This window comes from Neophocaena asiaeorientalis, unplaced genomic scaffold (assembly GCF_003031525.2).
Source record: "Neophocaena asiaeorientalis asiaeorientalis breed wild unplaced genomic scaffold, Neophocaena_asiaeorientalis_V1.1 scaffold59, whole genome shotgun sequence".
NCBI lineage: Eukaryota > Metazoa > Chordata > Mammalia > Artiodactyla > Phocoenidae > Neophocaena > Neophocaena asiaeorientalis.
The window spans coordinates 3,981,962-3,990,404 of NW_020174268.1; the positions used below are offsets into that span (position 1 = coordinate 3,981,962).

The following is an 8,443-nucleotide window of genomic DNA, read 5'->3' on the forward strand; positions in this document are numbered from 1 at the left end:
TTGATAGAATGAAAAAGTATCTTCCCATCCATTTCTTATAGGGTGAATGACTACCAGATTCTCTAGAGTTGGGCTGAAGAGGGAAAACCGAACAGGATTTCATGAGATGCCGGAGAGGAAGTCGTGATCAAAGGGGAGATAACCCAATTTTCCTCTGCTTTCACCAGCCTATCACTGAAATACTTCATAGTTGACCCTCTGTCCTGTATTTTGTTTTTTTTTCCCCTGACACTCAGCACTTTATTAGTGAGGAGCTGTGGTCTGGGAAAGAGGAGGCTGGGATGGACCAGCGCCCATCTCGGGGGATTTTCCTGGACATCAGGCGTTCCTCCACGCAGGTTTAGGGGAAACACCTTCACGGATCAAATCCCCAGAGAGCAGCGCTGTGACTGCCAAGCAGCAGGGGTAGGAGGGGCGCCCGAGGCACAGCGGGGCCCCTGGGGCAGCAGGGCTTCAATGGCAGCCTCGAGGTCGAGGGTCAGAAAGCGGCGGCTGTACGTGTGCACGGCACACAGTCCGGGCCCACCAGGAGCTTCTGGAAGTCCCAGGCGACGTCGCTGCGGCACACTGGAGACCAGGCGAGGAGCTTGTGGTCGGTCACGAGGGCAGGGGCGTCCTCACTGTGCGTGCCTAGCGCCTCGCGGAGGCGAAGAGCCGGTGCGCCTGCGCGCCGTTCCCCTCGCCCTTGGCCAGGAGCCTGAGATCCAGCTCAAGCCCGCCGTCTGGTTGGACGTACCTGAGGCCCTTCAGCATCTCCTCATTCTTGGCATTTTCGTGCGGGAGAGAAGAGCAGCTGGGACCTGGGACCGTGACGGGAGGGGAGCCTTCTGACCACAAACATGGAGTTTGCCCATGAGTCACTGGACTGTTGCCTTTCTTGCAAAACCCCTGGGTGGACTTGAACCCCAGCCGGGAACAAGCGCCGGCGGGAAGCGAGCCAGAGGCCCGCCTCTCCACGCCCAGGGCGCGCCAGCGCTCCTGACCCGGGTCGCGCTCTCACCCCCGCTCCGCCCTGCGCACCTGTTGCCCAAACTGCTTGCTCGGGAAGCCGAGCGCGACCAGGCCCGGGGCCCCCGAGGTGCCGCCGCTGCAGTTCATTCACCTGGGTGTGGTCCGGGACCGTCTTGCCTCCGAGCGACGCCACGTTCTCAGCGAGCAGCGCCTTGGCCCGCAGGGAGCCCAGGCTCACGGCTTCCTCACCGGCCAGCGGGCGCGCAGAAGAGGGGACACGGAGCGCTGAGCTGCGCAAGTGGCCAGGGTGTGTCGGAAAGGGGAGAGCCGCGGGCTCGAGAGCCCCTCTGTCCTAACATCCTTTTGCAGCTAGGCTCTGCACATGGAATAGTATCCAATGATCTCTGTCATCTATGGGTTACAAGAGTGCTTATCAAAAACCCCAATTGTCTGGAATCTTGTTGAAATGCAGACGCTAATTGAGGAGGTTAGGGTGCAGCCTGAGCTTCCTAACAACTTCCCGGCGATGCTGAGGCCGCTGGGTGACAAAAGCTTAGATAATCTCTTTCAGAGTAAAATGTCATTGCCACAAACCATAACCCTGTCACTATTGAAGCATTAAAAGTGACTCAAGGCTCTGCAAGCCTCCAAATTAAGTAGTTTCAGAGCACGTCAGGACCAGAGCAGGACAGAAAAGGGCAGGAAATGGATATGGGCTGGTTAGGGGGAAATTTCTGCAGCTCATCAGCCCTTAAAATAAAAGCTTCAGACTGGATTGGGAGTTCTCATCCTCTTTGTAGAAATGCGTGACCATTCAAAAACATGTCATCCCTAAGGACAGAGTGGAGATAAGGCCACTCTTGACATGGTCTGTTGGACACTCTGACCAAGAGTCGAGGTCAGGTCTAACAGGAAGCAAACAACAGGTGGTGGACACCTCAGGCTAGTCCCCTTCTCTTCCTATTTTGGCTTCGGACACCACACAGAGAATCGGACTGCAAACTCCCACCTCACCCTACAAGTCGAGCTTTTTAAGGACCCTGGGCAAGTATGTATTGGTTCAGACACTATTCTAAATAAAAAGGCTGGCTTTTCCAAGTAAATTCCTGCCTTCTTTTCCAAGGAGCACCTTCATGTCTAAGAAAACATAAGTAGGAGGGAATGGTTTCCACACACTAAGACCTACTCCAGATGCATTGAAAACTCAGCTAAAGAAGCCAAGGCAAACTGATGATGGGAAACACATAGGACATTTGAATCAGAACGTTAGCTTTCGAGTTCATCGTCTACAAAGCCTTAGAACGCAAACTGCTGAGGCTTCGCACATCCAGCTTAAAGGGAAAAAGGATTCTCTGACCTCATTGCCTCAGAAAAGTTCAATAGGTCACAATTCCGGCTTGGGCCACCAAGCCCCCCTTTGGCTTTTCCTTCCTATGCACAAAATTTCAGAAGTCACTGTGTGGCTGAATTTCCCTCAGTAACAGAAAAAACAGTCATTATTGTTGAATGCAAGGAACTGATCTGACCTAGAGTCAATGATTTCTTCCTGCAAGTGACAAAGCCTGTTTCCTCCAGCTGATAATGAAACCCTGGAAAGGCACTGAACATGCATTTTCAAAAGTAAATCGTCCATGGCAAGGATGCAGTCCTGTACCTTTTTCAATCAAAATTTGAAGAATCGTATTTTAAAACAATCTTTTCTATTGTGGTAAAACGTATGTAACATAAAATTCACCATTTTAACCATTTTTAAGTGTACAATTCAGTGGCATTATGCACATAAAGAATCATATTTTTTAAATAAATAGCTATAAATGGGTCCCTAGTCTCTCTGAAGAAATATGCTCAATAAGGGCAACAAAGAAAGAGCTACAGTTTTCGTTCCAGAGAAGGATGGAAAACTGTGATACTTCCATACGAATAATTTAAAGGCCTAGAGCAAGGGGAAAAAAGTCCTATATCCTTCTTTTCCAGGGAAGGTGAGCTAGAGTATTAAGGAGATCTCTACTCACCTTTCAGCTTCAGGAAAGGTCCCTCAATATTTGCTGGATGTACTGTCTGTGCAGCCAGCAGGCCTGTGCTGGGCTCGTGCCGTTTGCAAGATTCACTGATAGAGAGTACATATTCCTACATATGGAGAAAAGATAGTCTCCCTATCCCACATAAAAGAGTACAGTTTAGGGGAAAACTGTACTAGGCTTTGGGGTCAGAAAGATCTGGCTGAAACACCAGTTCTGCTGCTTCTGGTGTTATTGCAAGTCCCTTAAGCACTTTGCTATAAGATGAGGATTAATATTAGTATCTACTTCACAGGGTGGTCATAAGGGTTAAATTAGATAAGAGGATTAGTCAGGATACCATAGGTTCTGCTGCAGTAACAAATGAACCCCAATATTTCAATGGCTTAACCTGATAAAATTTTATTTCTTGCTCATGTCACAGTCTGAGGGGGGCAGGTGGCTTTCCTCCAAGGGTGATCAAGGATCTGGGATGCTTCTAAATAACATCTCTGACATCTTGGAGGTCTTTGCTTCCTGATGAATGTAGGACCCACACTGGCTCTTTACACCCTTGGCCTCAAAGTAGCTATGTCTTTTCTGGTTACAGTTCTTTGGAAATAAGCATGTGTGTCAGTCAGAATCTGAGCAAAAAAGAAACAAACAAAAACAGATGGCACGCTCTAAAGGGTCACTTATTTAATGGATTACTTACAAAGGTGTAAGCAGGGTTAAAAGAAATCAGAAGGGATGGTGAGACCTCCCAAGACTGCCAAAAACTCAGTGCAGGTCCTGGATTTTCAGTAGCTGAAACTCAGGGAGCAGATGTGAGATGGGAGTCTGGAAACAGATAACCTAATCTCTCTCTCCTCTCATGTTTCTGACTCTTGCTGTTGCCTCCCAGTGATCAAACTCAGCTACACACCAGAAGTCAGTGGAGCCTGGGGGGGATGCATCCACGCAAGTTCAGCTTCCTGGGGGGGCCCAGAGAAGGGTGGAAAAGTGGATCTAGAGCAGCAGGTGGAGAATCCCCACCACAACATGCAGAAGGCTTAGCAATGTTCTGAGTACATAGTGGGCACTGAAAACAAATGAGTGAAAGCACTTAAGAAAATAGGAAAAAAAAATTTTAATGTAGCTTATGTTTATTGAGGTCCTCACAATTCACTTTACTTCCGACAAAGAGAAATATACATTTGCTAAGGAGAATTTTTCTCTCCACAGCACAGATTTTTTCAACAAGGGCTCAGTGTCCAAAGCTGGGCTGTCCTTTCTCTCTCCTAAAAGATGGGTTTAACGGGAAGAATAGTGTTTTGTTTGCAAAGCAAGAAACATTGATAGCTCCGCCCCGAAGAACTTTATCTGTGCAGCCAGTAATTACAAGCTAAGTTAGGTTGAATGGCACAGTTACCCTGATAACTGCTGTTACTGTTTTCACTCTTTCACTTGCCAACAAGATCCTCTGGTCCCTTATCTTGTACTGGGGCCAACCCAACAAGAGCGGGAGAAGTTGAAATTCTGACACTTCAAAGCACAGGACAGTGCGAACAAGCTGGTGAGTTGTTTGTGTTGGGCTTTGCTAAGTAATGGGCTGGGTTCAGTGCCAGTAAAGAGCTTTGGGGAGTAGTGCTCGATGTTTATTCATATATAGTCTCTCATTCTGCACGTAAGTGAAATGATCTTTTCCAAGGATCAAATTCATTTCTTGTTGCTTTCCTCCAATTCAGTATTTTGATGTCAGAAACTCAGGGAAGTTTTGAAATTGAAGGAAATTTAGAAGTCGTTTTGCTCAACCTCTTCACACACCATCGATGCCTTGGAGAGACTGAGGTTCAGCCTCTCCCTGAGCCCATTCAGTGATGGGACACTTCCTGGTGCAAGCAACTCCTGTGCGTGTGCTTTGAGCCAGGTAGGGAGCTCTGGCGGCATTATCTCCTTTAGTCCCCACAGCTCCCTGAGGCAGCTACTATCATAAGCCCCACTTCCCAAGTCAGGAAACCAGAGCAGAGAAGTAACTTGCCCAAGGACACACAGCTAAACCACACTGAAGCAGGAGCTCAAACCCAGGTCTGTTTTTCTCCAAACCCCAAGCTCTTCTCCATTAGGGTCTCCAAATACCTTTTTGGACACCCCGTCCCCACCAGGAACTCTCTGAAATATTCTTACCCATCATTTTAGCTAATCACTGTAAGTTTTACGTGATATCAAAAGTGGGAATGAAAAAAAACTGTTCCTGATAATTTACATTTTGTACCACTTTACTGTTTACGGAGCATGTCAGTAGTTTCACTTGAGCCTTTCAACAGTTCTTTGAAATAGTTATCACTATCTCTAGTTTACCTGTTAGAAAGTTGAGTTTCACAGCCATAAAAAGGAATGAAATAGGGCTTCCCTGGTGGCACAGTGGTTGAGAGTCCGCCTGCCGATGCAGGGGACACGGGTTTGTGCCCCGGTCCGGGAAGATCCCGCGCACCGCGGAGCAGCTGGGCCCGTGAGCCATGGCCGCTGAGCCTGCGCGTCCGGAGCCTGTGCTCCGCAACGGGAGAGGCCACAACAGTGAGAGGCCCGCGTACCGCAAAAAAAAAAAAAGGAATGAAATAACGTCATTTGCAGCAACATGGATGGACCTAGAGATTGTCATACTGAGTGAAGTAAGTCAGACACAGAAAGACAAATATGATATCGCTTTTATGTGGAATCTAAAAAAATTGGTACAAATGAACGTATTTACCAAACAGATATAGAGTCACAGATGTAGAACACAAACTTTGGTTACCAGGGCAGCGGGGGGAGGGATAAACTGGAAGATTGGGATTGACATATACACACTACTATACATAAAATAGATAACTAATAAGGACACAGGGAACACAGGGAACTGTTCTCAATACTCTGAAATGACCTATATGGGAAAGAAATCCAAGAAAAGAGTAGATATATGTATATGTATAACTGATTCACTTTGTTGTACATCTGAAACTAACACAACATTGTAAATCAACTATACTCCAATTAAAAAAAAAAGAGGGGACTTCCCTGGTGGTCCACTGGTTAATATTTCACCTTCCAATGCAGGGGGTGCGGGTTCGATCCCTGGTCAGAGAGCTAAGATCCCACGTGTCTCGCGGCCAAAAAACCAAAACGTAAAACAGAAGCAGTATAGTAACAAATTCAATAAAGACTTAAGAAAAAAAAGAAAGTTGAGTTTCAGAGAGTAGGCATGTGGTCCTAGGTGTAAGAGGGCGGTAGAGCCAGGAGCAGAGCCCAGTTCCTTTAGATTTTGGTCCTATGCACTACTCCATGCTATCGACAGCAAAAGGCGAAACAAGGAGCTATCACTTTTGTCCTGGGTTCCATATCGCTTCCTGTCTTGTACTGGTGCACCGTGGCTTTCTGAACTGTTGCAATTAGGAGGTTCAGTCTTTCTAATAAATCTGCCTCACATCTGCTCCTTAGATCTGCGTCCCAATGAAAAAATTCTATCTCCATCCACTTTACTACCTGACCTCGACCCAAACTAGTATCTGCCCTGCTTTATCAACCGTGTTTGTGGGACTGTATGTTAGGGACAGTGGGGCAGATCAGACAGAAAGGGATCTAGGGCCACAGCAGCACAATGATGCTTCTATTTGTTCCACAGGCTGCCAAACAGCTGCTTTTAAATATCCAGATGTTTGGCATCATGTAGAACAAAACTTTGATTCATTGGCCAAATATTCCATTGTCATCTAACTAATCAACATATGCTTGAATGTTTTGTCATCTCACAGACTGCATGTTTGCTTAGAAGCGACTAGATTTTAATATTTCAGCTTCCAAAAAGTATCTCTCAACAAAAGCCCCCCCCCCACTATTTTCCAATGCATAAGCCTTCTTTTCTTGTTGCTCGCCAATCTGACAGAGAAAAGTCCCGCACATGTTGTAAACTATTTAATCAGCTAAATGCATCTGCGTCAAAGGCCAGTGTGTTCTTCTGTTGAGAAAAAAGCAAATCTTGGGTTTCCCTAGTGTGATGAAGCCCAAACCCATGTAAGCAAGACACATTAAACATTCCTTACTCTGTCTTTGAGCTCATTATTTATTTTTTTATTTAGGCATCATTGATTTATTACATGATATTAGTTTCAGGTGTACAATGTGACAATTTGATATTTATACATATTATAAAATGATCACCAGGGGCTTCCCTGGTGGCGCAGTGGTTGAGGGTCCGCCTGCCGATGCAGGGGACACGGGTTCGTGCCCCGGTCCGGGAAGATCCCACATGCCGCGGAGCGGCTGGACCCGTGAGCCATGGCCGCTGAGCCTGCGCATCCGGAGTCTGTGCTCCGCAACGGGAGAGGCCACAACAGTGAGAGGCCCGCGTACCGCAAAAAAAAAAAAAAAAAGATCACCACAATAGGTCTAGTGACCATCTGTCCCCACGGAGAGTTACAAGACTTTTTTTTCTTGTGATGAGAACTTTTAAGATTTGCTCTCCCAATAAACATGTTAAAAAAAAAAGATTTGCTCTCTTAGCAACTTTCAAACACCTTTGGTTTTATATCCTGTACTTTACATAAACTATTCAGTGAAAATTATTTCACTGTCTTTCCTAATTATTTTCCTCTTACATGGCTACCTGGAAACACACTTTCCAGGAAATTTGCAATGAGGAATGGAAGTGGTCCAGGGAACAAGATTTCTAAGCTTACTCTCCAGAAGCAGTGGTAGCTTTCTCCTCCTTGAGATCCTTAGATACACCTTAAATGTCCTTAATCTCTTTTGGACCCATTAACCTACTGCTACTCAAATTACTAATAGTATCTACTTTGTATTAAGCTATCACTACAGGTGTCAGACTCTGTGCTAGGTGCTTTCAAGACAGGACTCATTTAATTCTCCCAAGAAGCCTTTCTGGTATATTCCATGAAGAGCACCAATTTGCAAATGAGGAAACTGCAGCTTGGAGAGGGTCATCAATTTGTTCAAGGTCACACAGCTACTGGGCATCAGAGCAGGGACTCTGAACCCCAGCCTGGTTGCCTCCAGAGCCCACGTGCTTAACCCCTTACTCCTCCGCTTTCAAAGTGATAGTCCTCGAACACGGAATGGAATCCACCAGCCCAGAGTGAAGCCCAGCACAGGATGGTCCTTCCCTGACTTTAGGCCTCCTGTCCTCCTGTTCCTACCACATCCTAAGGTTCAACCCCACAGACCGCAAGTCGTTCCCCAAACACCATACTTTTTTCTCCTGCCTTCATTTGCACACTCTTCTCTCCCCACACGGAGCAGCGTACATGTCCAAACTCAATGTCTCCGTGCCCAACATCTTCCATGGGAAAATCCCCACTCATCCAGCAAGGATCACTCAAAGGTTAACGCCTCCCCAAAGTCCCCCTGACCCCATGCTGGACCCCTCTTCTCCCATCATACCTTCCTTGGTTACAGTACCTAACAGCTTTATCGTCCTTAGTGTGCTGGTCACGTGTGTTTTTTTTTTTTTTTTTTTTTTT

The 8,443-nt window shown here is 46.6% G+C and overlaps 1 pseudogene; it reads right to left on the bottom strand.

Annotated features, from left to right (window-relative positions):
* Positions 1-362: 362 nt before the first annotated feature.
* The window catches only part of LOC112406677 (glutathione peroxidase 1-like), a 22,495-nt pseudogene continuing 14,414 nt past the window's right edge, over positions 363-8,443 (bottom strand).